The 21,385-nt window shown below is 49.0% G+C and overlaps 1 protein-coding gene across 1 annotated transcript in view; it reads left to right on the top strand.

The window, feature by feature from the left end:
* Positions 1-21,385, top strand: part of SHANK3 (SH3 and multiple ankyrin repeat domains 3) — a 1,519,554-nt gene that overhangs the window by 356,472 nt on the left and 1,141,697 nt on the right. The gene's annotated exons all lie outside the window — the stretch shown is intronic.

The following is a 21,385-nucleotide window of genomic DNA, read 5'->3' on the forward strand; positions in this document are numbered from 1 at the left end:
TTTAGAACTTTTTAGAAAGTTTAGAAGTACTTTTCAGCACTTAGAAAAGAGTGAAAAGAGAAAATGCAAAACCTTTTGGCTATGTGTATATACACTGAACTTGTTTTGTATATTTTTCTCCTATGAAAAGTACAATGACAAGAGTGGTAAGTAGTCTCAAAGCACTTATCCCACCGCTGCACAACCAATGTAGGAGGCTGGACTGGCTTGTAGTGAGTACCAAGGGGTACTTGCACCTTGCACCAGGCCCAGTTATCCCTTATTAGTGTATAGGGTGTCTAGCAGCTTAGGCTGATAGATAATGGTAGCTTAGCAGAGCAGCTTAGGCTGAACTAGGAGACGTGTGAAGCTACTACAGTACCACTTAGTGTCATATGCACAATATCATAAGAAAACACAATACACAGTTATACTAAAAATAAAGGTACTTTATTTTTATGACAATATGCCAAAGTATCTTAGAGTGTACCCTCAGTGAGAGGATAGGAAATATACACAAGATATATATACACAATAGCAAAAATATGCAGTATAGTCTTAGAAAACAGTGCAAACAATGTATAGTTACAATAGGATGCAATGGGGACACATAGGGATAGGGGCAACACAAACCATATACTCCAAAAGTGGAATGCGAACTACGAATGGACCCCAAACCTATGTGACCTTGTAGAGGGTCGCTGGGACTATTAGAAAATAGTGAGAGTTAGAAAAATAACCCTCCCCAAGACCCTGAAAAGTGAGTGCAAAGTGCACTAAAGTTCCCCTAAGGACAAAGAAGTCGTGTTAGAGGAATAATGCAGGAAAGACACAAACCAACAATGCAACAACGATGGATTTCCAATCTAGGGTACCTGTGGAACAAGGGGACCAAGTCCAAAAGTCACAAGCAAGTCGGAGATGGGCATATGCCCAGGAAATGCCAGCTGTGGGTGCAAAGAAGCTTCTACTGGACAGAAGAAGCAGAGGTTTCTGCAGGAACGAAAAGGGCTAGAGACTTCCCCTTTGGTGGACGGATCCCTCTCGCCGTGGAGAGTCGTGCAGAAGTGTTTTCCCGCCGAAAGAACGCCAACAAGCCTTGCTAGCTGCAAATCTTGCGGTTAGCGTTTTTGGACGCTGCTGTGGCCCAGGAGGGACCAGGAGGTCGCAAATTGGACCAGGAGATAGAGAGGACGTCAAGCAAGACAAGGAGCCCTCTCAGCAGCAGGTAGCACCCGGAGAAGTGCCAGAAACAGGCACTACGAGGATGCGTGAAACAGTGCTCACCCGAAGTTACACAAAGGAGTCCCACGTCGCCGGAGACCAACTAAGAAAGTCGTGCAATGCAGGTTAGAGTGCCGTGGACCCAGGCTTGGCTGTGCACAAAGGATTTCTGCCGGAAGTGCACAGGGGCCGGAGTAGCTGCAAAAGTCGCGGTTCCCAGCAATGCAGTCTAGCGAGGTGAGGCAAGGACTTACCTCCACCAAACTTGGACTGAAGAGTCACTGGACTGTGGGAGTCACTTGGACAGAGTTGCTGGATTCGAGGGACCTCGCTCGTCGTGCTGAGAGGAGACCCAAGGGACCGGTAATGCAGCTTTTTGGTGCCTGTGGTTGCAGGGGGAAGATTCCGTCGACCCACGGGAGATTTCTTCGGAGCTTCTAGTGCAGAGAGGAGGCAGACTACCCCCACAGCATGCACCACCAGGAAAACAGTCGAGAAGGCGGCAGGATCAGCGTTACAGAGTTGCAGTAGTCGTCTTTGCTACTATGTTGCAGTTTTGCAGGCTTCCAGCGCGGTCAGCAGTCGATTCCTTGGCAGAAGGTGAAGAGAGAGATGCAGAGGAACTCTGATGAGCTCTTGCATTCATTATCTAAAGTTTCCCCAGAGACAGAGACCCTAAATAGCCAGAAAAGAGGGTTTGGCTATCTAGGAGAGAGGATAGGCTAGCAACACCTGAAGGAGCCTATCAGAAGGAGTCTCTGACATCACCTGGTGGCACTGGCCACTCAGAGCAGTCCAGTGTGCCAGCAGCACCTCTGTTTCCATGATGGCAGAGGTCTGGAGCACACTGGAGGAGCTCTGGACACCTCCCAGGGGAGGTGCAGGTCAGGGGAGTGGTCACTCCCCTTTCCTTTGTCCAGTTTCGCGCCAGAGCAGGACTAATGGGTCCCCTGAACCGGTGTAGACTGGCTTATGCAGAATTGGGCACATCTGTGCCCAAGAAAGCATTTCCAGAGGCTGGGGGAGGCTACTCCTCCCCTGCCTTCACACCATTTTCCAAAGGGAGAGGGTGTAACACCCTCTCTCAGAGGAAGTCCTTTGTTCTGCCATCCTGGGCCAGTCCTGGCTGGACCCCAGGAGGGCAGATGCCTGTCTGAGGGGTTGGCAGCAGCAGCAGCTGCAGTGAAACCCCAGGAAGGGCAGTTTGGCAGTACCAGGGTCTGTGCTACAGACCACTGGGATCATGGGATTGTGCCAACTATGCCAGGATGGCATAGAGGGGGCAATTCCATGATCTTAGACATGTTACATGGCCATATTCGGTGTTACCATTGTGAAGCTACATATAGGTATTGACCTATATGTAGTGCACGCGTGTAATGGTGTCCCCGCACTCACAAAGTTCAGGGAATTGGCCCTGAACAATGTGGGGGCACCTTGGCTAGTGCCAGGGTGCCCTCACACTAAGTAACTTTGCACCTAACCTTTACCAGGTAAAAGTTAGACATATAGGTGACTTATAAGTTACTTAAGTGCAGTGTAAAATGGCTGTGAAATAACGTGGATGTTATTTCACTCAGGCTGCAGTGGCAGGCCTGTGTAAGAATTGTCAGAGCTCCCTATGGGTGGCAAAAGAAATGCTGCAGCCCATAGGGATCTCCTGGAACCCCAATACCCTGGGTACCTCAGTACCATATACTAGGGAATTATAAGGGTGTTCCAGTAAGCCAATGTAAATTGGTAAAATTGGTCACTAGCCTGTTAGTGACAATTTGAAAGAAATGAGAGAGCATAACCACTGAGGTTCTGATCAGCAGAGCCTCAGTGAGACAGTTAGTCACTACACAGGTAACACATTCAGGCACACTTATGAGCACTGGGGCCCTGGTGAACAGGGTCCCAGTGACACATACAACTAAAACAACATATATACAGTGAAAAATGGGGGTAACATGCCAGGCAAGATGGTACTTTCCTACACTCAGTTCTGTAGATTTAGAGAAATTAAGGTTCAAAATTAATGTGCATTTCACACTGCAGAGGATCCACAGACCCAACAGATCAGAAAATAAGATCTGATTGGCTGCTACACCATAAACAAAGATGATTTGACCACAGTTTAAGGACTTCGAGACTCAGTTCCCGTCCTGTAAAACGATTTAGAAAACATATAAGGGGGCAGGAAAGGGATCTCCTGATCCCCTTGTACTGGTGGGGTGTGGGCTCCAGGGGAACCCCGACCTCTGGGCCAGAAACGGTATTTTTTTTTTTTTTTAAAGGACTGCGGATCCACAGCAAAAGTGGAAAAAAGGGAGGGTTCCGACCTTTTCCAATTTTAATTTTACCGAGTTGGTCAGGGCTGTGGAGTTCACCATTTTAATATTTGAGGGGAGCGGGGAGTGCACATCCCCTCAAGGGATCACATGGCCTGGGTACACCAACCCCTCGGAGCGTATTATGATTTAAAGGGGGCACAAGGGCATCACCCCTGAGCCATTACATGTCCATAACTGCCTCAGGCCCAACAAGGGCTTCACTCACAGAAATTAGAGGCTGTGGGGGAGGCCATTGGCCCCCACAGCCCGGCTGCCTCCCCTGCATGCAACCATCCCGGTGTGGCAGGAACCAGCAGCAATGATTTACTTCCACCCAGCAGGACCAACTTATTTTTTAAATCTGCAGGGCGGGTGCAAACCTATATTGCCTGCCCGGGAGAGTGCAGGCAGGGAGTTGGATTTCTGTTGCCTGCAGCATACACCCGGCCAGGAAATGGGGTCCCTGAAACCATTACATGCCCCCTCTCCAAAACAAAAATACATCCACCCCGGGTATGTGTTCCCTAGGTTTTCAAAAGGCTTGAGGAGTGGGGGGCACATCCACCTTTCCCCATTAAATCACCCCCTCCCGATCTAAAAAAAGGGATCAGGCCCTAGGTGATGGGGTCCTCAGGCCATTAAATTGCTCAGTGAGGGAACCGCAGTTCACATTTACTGCTGAAGCAGGGGAGCACGCCATAATGCCTTACAAGGGATTTCTTTTTAAAGATTTGTTGATGCTCATGGTGCCCCTTGAAAGAGCAGGTGCATCACCAAGGTTTCTTTTTTTTAACATTATGGGGACTGCAGAGAGCACAGCAGCCCCCCCTAGGAAAGTTTTTAGAAGTCTTCTGGATTATTGAATTTATGACCCTGGGAGAATTTACAATATTTTTTAAAGCATTTAGAACTGGAGCTGTATGATCATCATCTGGGGGTATGGGGACCTCTCTGGTTAGTTCTAAGGCTGCATTTTAAAGAAAGACTCAACACATATTTATAGTTGTTTTGAAGAAAAATTATTTATTTAAATGCTTATGTGCCAGTGATTCTTATTATTTACTGCCAATCATACATTTGGAAATACATTTGATTATACTTACTGAGCAAATTAGTGTATTAATTTATTGACAGAGCCAATAGGTTAGGTTTGTATTACGTCGATGTGCAGACCAGTTGATAAAGCTGATAGGTCTCCTTTATATATGGTTGCATTATGACTCTTTGAAAAGCCAGTAGATCTGCCTTACTTAAAATGACACCCTTTATATTGTTACTTCACATTAAAAAACCTCAGAAGTTCACTGAAAAAAACAAACGTAATGTTATAAATAGGTGAAAATGTCAGTGGCGAGGTAATGTTTTAAACTCCAAAAACAGTGAAATTCACCAGTTACAGTTATTTCAAGTAACTATAACTCATGTCCTATAGTAACTATAACTTGTGCCCTCACAATGCACTGCTTTACCCTCATATATTACATCACTCATGACATGTTCAATGACTGCATTCATAACATCCTTAATGAGATCTGAAATGGCATAATTGTGCAGAATGTGGTCGGGAGCTATAGTTACTTTAGTGCACAAGTTATAGCTACTTGAGATAACTATAAATGGTGTTTTTATTTTTGTTTTTACATGCGGCTGGAAACCCAGCTGCAGTGCTTAATTTGTAAAAGAAAGTGTGCTGGTGTCCAAAGCACTGCTCAGAAGTTGGCAGCTGGTGCAATTAAACATCAGGACGCCAAATACCAATGCCGGTAAGTAGTCTTTAATCAACTACCGGACACTCCCTGCCCCTTTTTCTCACTCTTGCAGGTGTTTCCCTTTGTGCTGGTTTTGTGCCTTTCTCTTTTTCCTTTTTTCTGATCTGTGTGTTTTCCTTCTCTTGCTTTTGGTAAATATATGAGGTGGAAAAATGCATGCTGGTCCCCCAAAAATAAGTGCTGGAGGCTCCCACTGCCAACCAACAGCTCAAATTAAGCACCAGGCAGCTGTCTCTAGGTCCAGATTTTTCTGGGGCCAGTACTGCAGCTGTTCTGTACTACTCAGATCTATTATCTGTTTAGTCGTAAGTCTCTTTTTTTAATCACTCTTACGTTGACATAAACAGCAGACGAGCTTAAAGCGAAGAGGAGGTGCGGGCTACATGTAGTTGCCTGGCACTAGTTGAGAATTGTAGTTTTTAAAGAAATTTGTGTTTTAAAATATTTTTACAAAATAGCGTCAGGTCACTGCACACCCTCTCCTCCTCCATTTCTTTTTCCTCCTTCCTTGGTATTTTGGTAGTCTGCTAGAGCCACAGGATTCCAGATACCGCTCTTAGTTTTCTGTCTTTCATCCTCTTGAACACAGGTACCCTGGAGGGTAATGCCTTCAACAGCTGTCCTGAAAGATTGAGGATCTGTACTCTAGTTCAGTGGTCATGTTGTTGTCACAGTACACCTACATTTGCCTCCTAAGAATTGATCCAGGCCTGTACATGTAAATGTTATATTCCATTGAACCTCATATGCAGACATGATTTGTAATGGATGTCACCATGGCCGAAACGACCCAAACGCACGCATTATTTTAGGCAACAACCAAATGCAGCGGGGTGAATCTGGAGACTTTTTACATTGCATACATACTACCCTCCTAATGTTGTAGCACTGCACAGTTCTCCAAAAATAGTTTAACGAGCATTGGCAAAGCCAAACGATTTTGCTAAACCAATTCTTGTTTGACGGGACTTGCTTTGCCAATGCAGCACAAGCACTGGCAAAGCAAACAGCAGCAGGTGGCCAACTGCACAGTTATTTCCTATGCTTCCAAGATGCCACCACGTTGTCTTTAGATATAATGCACTGCCTGTCTTAAAATAATTTCACAAGATGGGTGAATGTTATTTTCTATGCTTCACAGTTGGTCACCACTTTGCATCTAGAATTTCTATATTTCTAGGGCGGTCATCTAGATGCAATGTGGAAGCCATCTTTGAACTGTATAAAATTACATTCCAAGATGTCTGGCTGCAGCTTTTGGCTTTGTCACTGTTTGTATCCTTGCCTCGCATGCGTTGAAAAAGCCAATAGCGGCAGCCAGCCATATTGGAAAATGTAAGTAATGAAAATAGCGTTTTAGGTTGGCAAGTCATTTCTGTTGGCTCTGCCAATGCAACTGTGGAAGCATTGGCAGTATTCCCTATGAAATCCTAGTGTACCTATCGGAAAAGGGAAGAATACGGTGAAGCCAGGAGGGAGAGTGATGTGAGAAATGGAAAATGTAACTGTATATTTTGCTCTGACTCTCCAAAAGTATAAAGAGGAGGTGAATGAGTAGATGTCCCCTTGGTCATTTGAAGAGACCGCACCAGGGCCAATTCCCCCATCACTTCTTGGACTTAGTGACAGAAATGCTTCCTGATGTACAGAGCTCTAACACCAAATCCTGGTGGGGATCTGCAGTCTCTTATACCAAAAGTGCCTACACAGTAGATTTCGAGGCTTAATTAAACCCGGAGGGTGGCCACTGGCCTGGCAGCCGGGTCAGCAGGGGATATGGCCTCTACTCTCCTAACGGAGAACTGACTGTGATGGTTAGAGACCCTCGCCTTGTTAGCTGCGATTCCTTCAATGCATCCGCTGATGCATTGAGTAGTTGCAGCACGCAAGCAACTTTATCAGCAGGCAAATAAGCCATGCACTACACCATTGCAAAAACTCTCTAAACGAGTGGTTTACGTTTTACAAAGATAGCGCATTGGCGTTAGGATGTGAGCGATACACTGTGGTCCAGAGTTGCACAAAGTAGGTGCTTTAGGACTTGATTAATACAATCAATGGAAATTTTGTAGCATCTACAGGTTCTTGAGTGGCTCATGCCTGTCTAAGTTGACACGCTGAAGTTAAGCCTGGTAGTTACTCTCTAGAGTGGGACAAAAGATCTGGAATGATGTGATGGTCACTCAAGGCGACAAGGCTTCAGAGCTGCTTGGGAGAAGATATCAGGGCAACATGAATGTAGATAATAGTCTAAAGTTGCTCTCAAACATATAATATTTTATACAAAGCTCTAGACTTTCACAAATTGCTTTGTTGGGCACAGAAAAAGGTCAGATGTAGCCTAAACAAGTGAGCAACACAGGATAGCCTGTAGTAGCACACTCGTGCCTGGAGTACTGCACACATTGATGGAGTAGTGCACCGCTGCCTGGAGTGCTGCACACGATGATGAAGTGGTGCACAGGTGCCTGGAGTGCCGCACACAATGATGGAGTGGTGCACCAGTGCCTGGAGTGTCGCACACAGTGATGGAGTGGTGCACAAGTGCGTGGAGTGCTCCACACAATGATGAAGTGGTGCACCAGTGCCCGGAGTGCTGTACACAATGATGGAGTGGTGCACTAGGGTCTGGAGTGCTGCACACGATGATGGAGTGGTGCACCAGTGCCTATAGTGCCGCACACAATGCTGGAGTGGTGCACAAGTGCCTGGAGTGCCGCACACTTTGATGGAGTAATGCACCCGTGCCTGGAGTGCCGCACGCATTGATGGAGTAATGCACCAGTGGCTGGAGAGTCGATGATGAAGTGATGCACCAGTGCCTAAAGTGCAACACACAATGACGGAGTAGTGCACCAGTGCCTATAGTGCCGCACACAATGCTGGAGTGGTGCACAAGTGCCTGGAGTGCCGCACACATTGATGAGTAGTGCACCCATGCCTGCTGTGCCGCACACATTGATGGAGTAATGCACCAGAGCCTGGAGTGCCACACACAATGATGGAGTGATGCACCAGTGCCTAGAGTGCCACACACAATGATGGAGTGGTACACCAGTGTCTGGAGTGCCGCACATGAAGATGAAGTGATGCACCAGTGCCTGAAGTGCTGTACACAATGATGTAGTGGTGCACCAGTGCCTGGCGTGCCACACAGCATGATGGGGTGGTGCACAAGTGTATGGAATGCTGCACAAATTGATGCAATGGTGCACTAGTGCCTGGAGTGCCGTACACAATAATGGCGTGGTGCACAAGTGTATGGAATGCTGCACACAGTGATGGTGTAGTGCAACAGTGCCTGAAGTGCCACATACTATGATCGAGTGGTGCACCAGTGTCTAGAGTGCCACACACACTGATAGAATGGTGCACCAGTCCCTGGAGTGCTGCACACAAAGATGGATTGGTGCACCAGTGCCCACAGTGCTAAATGCAATGTTGGAGTGGTGTACCGGTGCCTGGAGTGCCACACACAATGATGGAGTGGTACACCAGTGTCTGGTGTGCCGCACACAATGATGGAGTGGTGCCCCGAGTGCTGCACACAATGATGGAGTGGTGCACCAGTGCCTAGAGTGCCGCACACAATGATGGAGTGGTGCCCCGAGTGCTGCACACAATGATGGAGTGGTGCCCCGAGTGCTGCACACAATGATGGAGTGGTGCACCAGTGCCTCGAGTGCCGCACACAATGATGGAGTGGTGCCCCGAGTGCTGCACACAATGATGGAGTGGTGCACCAGTGCCTCGAGTGAAGCACACAATGATGGAGTGGTGCCCCGAGTGCTGCACACAATGATGGAGTGGTGCCCTGAGTGCTGCACACAATGATGGAGTGGTGCACCAGTGTCTGGTGTGCTGCACACAATGATGGAGTGGTGCACCAGTGCCTCGAGTGCCGCACGCTATGATGGAGCGGTGCCCCGAGTGCCGCACACAATGATGGAGTGGTACACCAGTGCCTGGAGTGCAATACACAGTGAATGGTGCACCAGTCCCTGGAGTGCCTCACACAACAACAGAGTGGTGCACAAGTGCCTGAAATACTGCACACAACGATGGAGTGGTGCACCAGTGCTTGAGATCTGCCCTCAATGATGGAGGGGTGCTCAAGTGCTTGGAGTGCCGCACAGAATGATGGAGTGGTGCACTGGTGTCCGGAGTTCCTCACACAATAATGGAGTGATGCACACATTCCTGGAGTGCCACACACAATGATGGAGTAGTGCACCAATGCCTGGAGTGCCACACACAATGATGGAGTAGTGCACCAATGCCTGGAGTGGCGCCCACAATGATGGAGTGCCGCACACAATGATGGAGTGGTGCACCAGTGCCTGGAGTGCCGCACACAATGATGGAGTGGTGCACCAGTGCCTAAAGTGCTGTCCACAATGATGGAGGGGTGCACAAGTGCCAGGAGTTCTGCACATAATAATGGAGTGGTGCACCAGTGCCCAGAGTGCCGCAAACAATGATGGAGTGGTGCGCCAGTGCCCGGAGTGCCACAGAAATGATGGAGTGGTGCACTGGTACCTCCAAGTGCTGCACACAATGATGGAGTGGTGCACCAGTGCCCAGAGTGCCGCACACAATGATTTAGTGGTCCACCAGTCCCTGGAGTGCTGCCCACAATGATGGAGGGGTGCACAAGTGCCTGGAGTGCTGCACAGAATAATGGAGTGGTGCACCAGTGCCTAGAGTGCCACAAACAATGATGGAGTGGTGCGCCAGTGCCCGTAGGGCCACAGACAATGATGGAGTGGTGCACTGATACCTCGAGTGCTGCACACAATGATGGAGTGGTGCACCGGTGCCCAGAGTGCAGCACACAATGATGGAGTGGTCCACCAGTCCCTGGAGTGCTGCACACAAAGTTGGATTGGTGCACTAGTGCCCACAGTGTTAAACACAATGTTGGAGTGGTGCATCGGTGCCTGGAGTGCCGCACGCAATGATGGAGTGGTGCCCCGAGTGCCGCACACAATGATGGAGTGGTGCACTGGTGCCTGGAGTGCCGCACACAATGATGGAGTGGTGCACCAGTGCCTAGAGTGCCGCACACAATGATGGAGTGGTGCCCCGAGTGCTGCACACAATGATGGAGTGGTGCACCAGTGCCTCGAGTGCCGCACGCAATGATGGAGCGGTGCCCCGAGTGCTGCACCCAATGATGGAGTGGTGCCCTGAGTGCCGCACACAATGATGGAGTGGTGCAAGAGTGCCTCGAGTGCCGCACGCAATGATGGAGCGGTGCCCTGAGTGCCGCACACAATGATGGAGTGGTGCACCAGTGCCTCGAGTGCTGCACACAATGATGGAGCGGTGCCCTGAGTGCCGCACACAATGATGGAGTGGTGCACCAGTGCCTCGAGTGCCGCACGCAATGATGGAGCGGTGCCCCGAGTGATGCACCCAATGATGGAGTGGTGCCCTGAGTGCCGCACACAATGATGGAGTGGTGCACCAGTGCCTCGAGTGCCGCACACAATGATGGAGCGGTGCCCCGAGTGCTGCACACAATGATGGAGCGGTGCCCCGAGTGCTGCACACAATGATGGAGTGGTGCCCCGAGTGCTGCACACAATGATGGAGTGGTGCACTGGTGTCTGGAGTTCCTCACACAATAATGGAGTGATGCACACATTCCTGGAGTGCCACACACAATGATGGAGTAGTGCACCAATGCCTGGAGTGCCACACACAATGATGGAGTAGTGCACCAATGCCTGGAGTGCCGCACACAATGATGGAGTGGTGCACCAGTGCCTCGAGTGCTGCACACAATGATGGAGCGGTGCCCTGAGTGCCGCACACAATGATGGAGTGGTGCACCAGTGCCTCGAGTGCCGCACGCAATGATGGAGCGGTGCCCCGAGTGATGCACCCAATGATGGAGTGGTGCCCTGAGTGCCGCACACAATGATGGAGTGGTGCACCAGTGCCTCGAGTGCCGCACACAATGATGGAGCGGTGCCCCGAGTGCTGCACACAATGATGGAGCGGTGCCCCGAGTGCTGCACACAATGATGGAGTGGTGCCCCGAGTGCTGCACAGAATGATGGAGTGGTGCACTGGTGTCCGGAGTTCCTCACACAATAATGGAGTGATGCACACATTCCTGGAGTGCCACACACAATGATGGAGTAGTGCACCAATGCCTGGAGTGCCACACACAATGATGGAGTAGTGCACCAATGCCTGGAGTGGCGCCCACAATGATGGAGTGCCGCACACAATGATGGAGTGGTGCACCAGTGCCTGGAGTGCCGCACACAATGATGGAGTGGTGCACCAGTGCCTAAAGTGCTGTCCACAATGATGGAGGGGTGCACAAGTGCCAGGAGTTCTGCACATAATAATGGAGTGGTGCACCAGTGCCCAGAGTGCCGCAAACAATGATGGAGTGGTGCGCCAGTGCCCGGAGTGCCACAGAAATGATGGAGTGGTGCACTGGTACCTCCAAGTGCTGCACACAATGATGGAGTGGTGCACCAGTGCCCAGAGTGCCGCACACAATGATTTAGTGGTCCACCAGTCCCTGGAGTGCTGCCCACAATGATGGAGGGGTGCACAAGTGCCTGGAGTGCTGCACAGAATAATGGAGTGGTGCACCAGTGCCTAGAGTGCCGCAAACAATGATGGAGTGGTGCGCCAGTGCCCGTAGGGCCACAGACAATGATGGAGTGGTGCACTGATACCTCGAGTGCTGCACACAATGATGGAGTGGTGCACCGGTGCCCAGAGTGCAGCACACAATGATGGAGTGGTCCACCAGTCCCTGGAGTGCTGCACACAAAGTTGGATTGGTGCACTAGTGCCCACAGTGTTAAACACAATGTTGGAGTGGTGCATCGGTGCCTGGAGTGCCGCACGCAATGATGGAGTGGTGCCCCGAGTGCCGCACACAATGATGGAGTGGTGCACTGGTGCCTGGAGTGCCGCACACAATGATGGAGTGGTGCACCAGTGCCTAGAGTGCCGCACACAATGATGGAGTGGTGCCCCGAGTGCTGCACACAATGATGGAGTGGTGCACCAGTGCCTCGAGTGCCGCACGCAATGATGGAGCGGTGCCCCAGGTGCTGCACCCAATGATGGAGTGGTGCCCTGAGTGCCGCACACAATGATGGAGTGGTGCAAGAGTGCCTCGAGTGCCGCACGCAATGATGGAGCGGTGCCCTGAGTGCCGCACACAATGATGGAGTGGTGCACCAGTGCCTCGAGTGCTGCACACAATGATGGAGCGGTGCCCTGAGTGCCGCACACAATGATGGAGTGGTGCACCAGTGCCTCGAGTGCCGCACGCAATGATGGAGCGGTGCCCCGAGTGATGCACCCAATGATGGAGTGGTGCCCTGAGTGCCGCACACAATGATGGAGTGGTGCACCAGTGCCTCGAGTGCCGCACACAATGATGGAGCGGTGCCCCGAGTGCTGCACACAATGATGGAGTGGTGCACCAGTGCCTCGAGTGCCGCACGCAATGATGGAGCGGTGCCCCGAGTGCCGCACACAATGATGGAGCGGTGCCCCGAGTGCCGCACACAATGATGGAGTGGTGCCCCGAGTGCCGCACACAATGATGGAGTGGTGCACCAGTGCCCGGAGTGCACTCTGAGTGTCTAGACTAGAGCATCACTCCAGTGGTTGGATCCGAAGCAGTGTGCTATCGAGCGGTTGGTACCTGATCTCTCCTCAGGGGGGTGTTGGCAGAGAGAACAAGTGCCGCAGTAGAATGACACATTAGATGAAGTCTGTTATCTGCTCTGATTGATTTATGCTTTTCATTGTTGGAGATGTGAGATCAATCAATAAAGCTTTGCTGCGCCAGTGTTTGCGCTGATATTCTTGTCTCGCCGAGGGCTCAAGAGTGCGCCGGAATGAAGCTACCCAGCTATCTCCACAGGCTGAGGGTAGACAGCTGCTTTGTTAGTGGAGCTGAGGAAAGGGTGGCAATAGGGCAGAACCCGCTCAGCTAGATCACAAATGATCTCCTCACTTCACCGCTGTCGTCTTGGCTTCCTATGGGGCCTTCAGCTGGACTCTCCTTACTGGCTTCTCTTCTTCCAAGTTCCTTTTACCTGTGCTCCCCTCGCCTGGTCTATTACTGCCTGTCTCTCTCACCTGGGATCCCTTGTCCTGCACTCTCCGTGCCTATCTTCCACACCTGGGCTGCTGTCGCCCGCGCTCTCTGCGAATGGGCTTCTTTTTTCTCTGCTCCCCCTGCCTAGCTCCCCCCACGAGGACTCTCCTCACCTGGTCTCCCTTCACTGGGGTCTTCTTGTCTGTGTTCTTCTCAAATGGTCTATTCTCACATGGCAGGGACACGGATGCTCTTCACCTGAGCACCCGGCGGTTGAGCTCCCATCACTTGCGCTCCTTTCTCCTGGGGTCGCCATGCCTGCGCTCTCCTGGCACGAGCTCGCCCCACCTGGACTCTCGTTCCTGCGTCCTTCACCGGCTCTCTTTGTCTTCTCTTGGCCTGGGGTCTTCTCTGATAAGCTCTCCATATATGCCCTCTCCAATCAAGAGTCATCCCTACCTTGGCTTATCTCATATAAGCTGTTGGCGCCTTTTCACCACCGCTATGCCTAGCTCGTCTCTCATTGCCCAGATTCCCTTCCCCTCTTCTAACTTTGAGTAACTGGGCAAAAACAAGCAGTTTCTGTAGGCTACGTTGACAGTAAATCCTCAGATGTAGCCTTCCAAACCAATACTCTCCAAATGAATGAATGAATGAATTATAATATTGTATTGCACACACTAAGAAGAGGAATGTATGAGGACTCTTTTGAAAGAGTGGGATAATCATTTACATTGGATTGTAGTCAAATCAAAAGGCTGCATGAATGCACAGATAATGTTCTGCTTCTTCTTCTGCTAAGTCTGGCATTACGCTTGGTTCTTCTTAGCCCTCTCATTCGGCTGACGGGGGAGGCCTTGAAACCTAGGTAACTTGTGCAAGATTACTAATGGCTCGAACATGATTTTTGCAAGTTTCAAAGGATCCAATTATTGACTCTCAACGTATGTGAGACGCACTAGGCTTGTTTCACGTCATCCTTTTTGTCTCTGCTCCGCAATCAGCAGAATGATGCTTTCTATGCTTTTGAAAATGCGGCCCAGGTTTGCAGTGAGGCCACCACGGAGGCCGCTGCAGTCACCAGGACAGACAATTATTGCTGGCCCATGGCACTGGCTTTGTGCTTCAGCAAGAGAGAAGGAAGTTTAGGTTTTAACTTGCTGGACTGATGGAAGCACATCCTGGTAATAGATTCAGTATATACTTTGGGGGGTCGTCTGGGCATTAAAAGGAATGGAAAGGTTCTTCATTATGCTAAGCCGAGGCAGAGCTTGTCCACGACATTCTTGGAAGGGTATTGATGGAGGGCACATCCCTTAGCCTCTAACACCACCAGCTCAGTTTTAGAGCTGTTTAGTTGTGAAATCTGCCTTGCATCCAGGCTTCCATTTATTTTAGGAGAGTTTGTGATTCAGTCACAGCAGCATCACTAGGTGTTGTCTTCATGAGATGTCATACCTGCTTGGGAAGAGGAGGTTAAGTATGGGCGCCAAGAATATATTGAAAAGGACTGGCGACAAAGCTGTGGTGCCCACAAGAGAAGTAATCTCCTGAGAAGTACTCCATTGAGCTTGGCACTGTGGGAGTGATGTGAATCCTTTTACGGCGTCCTGATCAGAGTGGGCCACTAAGGCCATTCTCCTTGGCAGGAGCTCATCACCCACCGTGTCAGATGCAGCGGAGAGGTCTAGTGTTACCACCAGACACCCTCCTGCCAGGTCTGTGAACCACCTTCAGCCTTGCCTCGAGCTTCGGAAGAGCAGACTGTGCAGCAGGTATTTATCTCATGGTAGTGCCCTCTTTCACTGAGACATCACTGCACGGCCCGCTGGAGATGCAGCGAAGCGAGAAGGTGTTCATTGCCGAAGGCTGCCAGGTTCAACCCATGCAGCGGGTGACAACCCATCCGCCCCAACAGAACCACAGTACCACCACAGCAAAACATTTGTATCGGGTGAAAAGTCAGTGCCCTTTTTATTTTGATGAGTGTGAAGCTTGTGTTGTGAATCACCTCGTATGATGTAAGGACTTTCTGACGTTAAATGTACATTTTATGAAGGACCTGAGAATTCTGATTTCAAGTTCTAAGATTAAATTAATTTCTAAACACTGTTATCTATCTTCCTGCCTGAAAATGGAAATGTGTACATACCTCTTTGGAGAGATTGTTTAACGCTGTTACTTATGTAATACAATAAAGTATTATGAAAATGACCCCCTCATTTATCCAGGCAGCCTCATTGCCAGGGAAATGGTTGCCCGCACACAGTTGTCAGTGTGCGGAGTTTGCTAACAGTGACGCCGGATGCATCTAGCGCTTCGATTGGATCTTGAGTGTCGTCAGCTCTAAGATAAAACACATAAGCAGTGGATTTGGTAGCTAGTGCTTAAAACTATTAGAATTGTTTAAATGGACGTGTATGCCTGGTACCTAAAGCCTGGAAATATAAGACCGGTGTCACCAGATGAAAAATAGCTGCTGTCTTAAGCCTGCAACAAGAATTTCTATTCAGAGGGATCCCTCTGATGTTTAGTCATGATATGTGTGTAACCTGAAGGGCAGATCGACTTTCATTAAAGTCTAGGCATGTGTGACAGCCATGTTGTCTAAGACCTGGAGCACAGCAAGGCACTTCATTGTGTCTAATATTTGAACCTGTAATGCCAATGTATCCTGGTGGACACCTCTGCTTTCTGAGACATGGGCCTGTAAGGAAACCCGCCCTCTGGGTTGCTCACGCTGCCCACCTCCTGTGGCTGTAATGACAATACAGCCTGGGTGACAGTCTAGCTGTATGATGTTTGGGGCTGCCAATCTAGTGTACCCAGTGAGAAAATACTATATGGATAGACTGGGCTCATGCAGCCAATAACCTGTGCAGTAACTCTGTCGTCTACAAGTGCATGGCTTGTGTCACCTATGGAACTCTAAAGGTTAACTAAAGCTAGGTTGTGTAAAGTTATTGGTACTTGCATTGATCATAGGGTGCTGTTGGTATGGCAGAGTGCTTAATTTGTAAAAACATAAGAGCCTGGGCTGCCGTCAGGAGGCCACTGCAGCTTGCACCACCATCTGCCCCTGCCGGAGCTGCCAGTGATAGTACCAAGACAGTACTAATCATCAGCATCTTAAAAATATGACAATTCCAGGACCATAAATCTTTGAAAACAGCCTGAGTGGTAGGTATTAGTCATTTTTATTGTGTATTGAATTAATAAGCAGCTGTTGTGCTCATTTCTAAATTGGACTGACAGCGGCACTGTGTGGCAGACTGCCAGAGGTGCCGGTGTTGATAATTAAGTACCGGTGCTCAGTACCAAAACCACCAGCTCTTATTAATCACTGGTATGGCCTCATGGCACTCGGCAATTTTGGTCTGTGACTTTCCTTAACATTCCAATGTTTTTACTGACGACCGTATCACCACACAATGGTACTGTCGCAATCAAACAATCTAATTCTACACCTCCTACTTAGAGGTATGTGTGTCAGTCCTACTTGGGCAATCTAATGATCCTGTCAGGACAATCCCTTCGGAAGAGAAAGTCTCACACACTAATCGTGTCATGCTTCATCCTTCGCAACCTCTTTCGACCCTGGTAAAAAAATGTCACCAGGGTGGACTCAACCTCCTGTAGCGTGGAAGGGGGTAGTTCTTATATAAAATTATACTGGACAATGACGGGATCCAGAAAACACTAAACAAACCTTATGGTACCCAGACATGTCACCTTTATTTATTTGGGGACATAGGATTATACTGGGATGGTTTACAAGAATTATGACCAACATACTTCTGCCTCTCTGGTAGCCTAACTGGTCTTGGGCAATCATCAGGGCTACAGGATCCCTAATGGATTGCCAAAATTACAAACACAATAAAGACATGTGAATCCTACATACAACTCCAAAGTAAGGTACCTCAGTTTATTAAAAACAAAAAAATTAAATTACGCATTAGTCTAACTGCTCTTCAGAGATTAATGAATTAACACAATTCTCAAGGCACTCGCAATTCAGGATGCAAAGACAATTATGTTTTGAGTGCAAACATGTGACACTGCAGACTAAGCCACTCTGTATACGTGAGAAAAGTGGGCATGAACTACGGGCCCAAAGTAGCATTTTTGGTCTCATTTAAAATGCTAATATGGCATACCTTCTATTATATTAGAAACACAAAAGGATGATGGACAGAGTTCTGAAATGTTTCAAAGTCTCACCCCCAGACACCAATCTGAGTTTAATCCATTGTTATTGTGCTCACCATGCCATCCCAGTTTGGACCGACCCAAATGCAGATCAGTCTTGACTCTGCTCCCCATGGGAACAGTCCAGTCCTAACTGCCACACGAGGTCCTCCCTGGACCAGAAACAAGCATCCTGGGACACGTTCGGAGTATCACCCCTCTTCAGCCAGGCTAGCTTGAATCCAGGGCAACAGTGAGCAAGGGACCCACGTCTAGGCATACCCTGGCCACTTAGGGCGACTTTAGCAACACAAAACATAGATGGATGGAGTGCTGAAACTTTTCAAACACTCACCCCCAATCACAGATCTGGGTTTAATCGATTGTTCTTTTGCTTATTATGCCACCCTAGTTTGGAGCCAGCCATATGCAAATTAGTCTTGACCCTGTTCCACATTGTAACAGTCCAGTCCGACCTGCCAGGCCAGGTCCTCCCTGGACCGGAAACAAGCATCCTGGGATCGGTTTTGGGGTATCACCACTCTTCAGCCAGGCTAGCTTGAATCCAGTAGCACAGTGAGCAGGAGACCCACATCTGGGCATACCCTAGCCATTTAGGGCAACTTTAGCAACACAAAAGGATGATGGACGGAGTGTTGAAACTTTTCAGACACTCACACCGAGTCACAGACATGGGTTTAATCTATCTTTGTTTTGCTCATCATGCCACCCCAGTCTGGACACAGCCATAAGCAAATCAATTTTCACCCTGCTCCGATTGGAACAGTCCATCCTGAACTGCCAGGCCAGGTCCTCCCTAGCCCAGAAACAAGCATCCTGGGACTGTTTTCAGGTTATCACCCCTCCTCAGCCACGCTAGCAAGAGTCCAGTGGCACAGTGAGCAATGGACCCACGTCTGATCATAGCCTGGCCACTTAGGGTGACTTTAGCAACATAAGTGTTGTATTTTGGCCCTTAGTGGGAAGGGTATGCCCAGACATGAGTCCCGTGCTCGCTATGCCACTGGTTTCAAGCTGGCCTGGCTGATGAGAAGTGATACCCAGAAACCGGTCGCAGGATGCTTTTTTTTTGTCGGTCCAGTGAGGATCTGGTGTGGCTGAATTGTTCCCATGGGGAGCAAGGTCAAGTCTGATTTGCATATGCCTCGGCCCAAACTGGAGTGGCGCAGCAAACAAAATAACGATGGATTAAACCCAGACCTGTGACAAGGAATGAATGTTTGACAATGTTCAGCGTTCCTTCAAACATCTTTTTGTGCTGTTCTTTTGTGTTATACCTTCTGTAATGTGACTGAAAATTATTTTTGTGCTGTGATGGCTATTCTAATTGGTCACAGAGCAGAAATGACATTCATAAGGATTTCCAGAATCCCGGCTCCATTAATATCAAGGAGGTAGGGATTCCATTTTGGAATACCTTCAAACACTTGGAAAGGCAGGGATGTTGGCCTGAAAGGACAGAAAAACTCGTACCTGTATTTGCTTTTGCAAACTACAAACGTTGCAGCCCCTTGAAGGGATAGGTATTACAATTTAAAAAAACAGCATGTAGCTCAGGGACATTGGGGGTGCATGCAGCAGTTCCTTGGACTGCAGCTTACGTTCACACTGTGGACAGTGCCTAATTTGAGCCAGTGGGGGCCACCATGTGAGCTCGCAGGATCTGTGAGGGTGTATCCAGGGCAACGGAAGCAGAGTGGCGTCCAAGGAAGTAGTGCGGAATCTTTTTCTGCGTTCCGACATATGGCGGTAACAGTGGCACTTGGACCCGGAACTGTTGTTTTGCAAGAGACGGCAGAGGCGGTGATTCACAGTTGCCCGAGGAGCCTTGTAATGACTGTGCAAGTAGCACGCTGGCGTGAGTAGGGAGTTTCTCCCTCATGGATAGACCCAAATTGGATATATGCGCCTTAAGAATCCTGAAGAGGCCGGAATTGAATAGGCTGAAACGCATCGACATCAACATACCAGGAGTACCTATTATTCACCGATATATGAAAAGTGGCGGATTTCACTGTTCGTTCTACAGAGGAAATAATAACAATAGGCTGTGGCAATTAAGTATAGCCTAATGGACTACCTGGTCAGACAGACCAGTATTGTTTGAAATGAAGGCAGATTACGTCCGTCTAACAAATAACACATAAGGGTGATATATTGTATACAAGGGTTTTAAAGACTATGGGGGTCATTCTGACTCCCGCCGGCCGCGGTAACCGCGGTGCCGGCAGGAGCCGCCAGAATACCACTGCGCGGTCAGAAGACTGCCGCGGTTATTCTGTGTTTCCCGCTGGGCTGGCGGGCGACCGCCAGAAGGCCGCCCGCCAGCCCAGCGGGAAACCCCTTCCCACCAGGAAGCCGGCTCCGAATGGAGCCAGCGGAGTGGGAAGGGTGCGACGGGTGCAGTAGCACCCGTCGCGATTTTCAGTGTCTGCATGGCAGACACTGAAAATCTTTTAGGGGCCCTCTTACGGGGGCCCCTGCAGTGCCCATGCCATTGGCATGGGCACTGCAGGGGCCCCCAGGGGCCCCACGACACCCCTCACCGCCATCCTGTTCCTGGCGGTCAAAACCGCCAGGAACAGGATGGCGGTGAGGGGGTCGGAATCCCCATGGCATGGAGGATTCCTCAGGGCAGCGGAAAACCGGCGGGAGACCGCCGGTTTTCCGTTTCTGACCACGGCCATACCGCCGCGGTCAGAATGCCCTTGGGAGCACCGCCAGCCTGTTGGCGGTGCTCCCGCGGTTGTTGACCCTGGCCAGAATGACCCCCTATATGAGATGTTTAGGTAATTGTCCCAGAGGTGCTTCCAGAGTGGCAAGTGGTTAATACTGCATAGAGTGTACACTGAAATGATAAAAGAAATTCCATATAATAAGACAATAATAATTAATGTTTTATTGGTCCAAATGATGTCTATTGATTGATCCCTCAAGGGTCAATTTTGTGTTTTGTAATTATATTGTTTGCTCAGTCTCAAGGGGGGTATAAGTGAGCGCACCCTTGTTTTGCATTATACATTCACACTGTGGACAGTGCTTAATTTGAGCCAGTGGGGGTCACCAGCAATTATTTTTGGGGACTGGCACTTGTTTTTCCAGATTAGTTATTTACTGAGCACAAGAGAAGGAAAAACAAATGGATCTGAAAGATGGAAGAAAAGAAAGACGGGAAAATCATCACAAAGGGATAAAGCAGGAACATGCAAGAGTGAAATAAAGGAGCAAATAGTGTCGGGGAGAGGATTAAAGAGGCATGAGGTGGATTTAAGACTATCACCCTTGGAATTCAGTGCACCGGCTCCTGATCAGAACTTTGAGGTCTGGTAATCTTTCTTTTGCAAACTAAGCACTAGTTGTGGAAGCTGTCTCTCACCAGAGAGCTTACACTTAGTGACTCAATACAATACTTTTTGATGTATGTAATCAAATAAATAAACCATAGTTACAGTAGAAAACAATTCAGATATTTAATTGTGCGATTGAGGGCCACTCCTTTTTCCATTATCTTTGTGAACCACATTGAGTTGCAATGCCTATGTTGCAATTTGCACATAGATTCGAGACACATAGTATACCTTTAGTACATTGCAACTTCAGATTTGAATTTAAGAAGGTGAGCAATTTTCACACTGCAACCTTTGCGACTGCAAAAACCTTGGGGCATCTGGCCCGAAGTTTGATTTTGTTTCTCTGTCTTGTATGTGGCCAAGGATTATAATTATGCTGGGACTAGCAGTATCTCTACTGCTGCTATAATTGGTCGCCACGTCTAATGTGCACTGGTGCAAGTTTGT

The sequence above is a fragment of the Pleurodeles waltl genome, chromosome 4_1 (genome assembly GCF_031143425.1).
Source record: "Pleurodeles waltl isolate 20211129_DDA chromosome 4_1, aPleWal1.hap1.20221129, whole genome shotgun sequence".
In the NCBI taxonomy this organism is placed as follows: Eukaryota; Metazoa; Chordata; class Amphibia; order Caudata; family Salamandridae; genus Pleurodeles; species Pleurodeles waltl.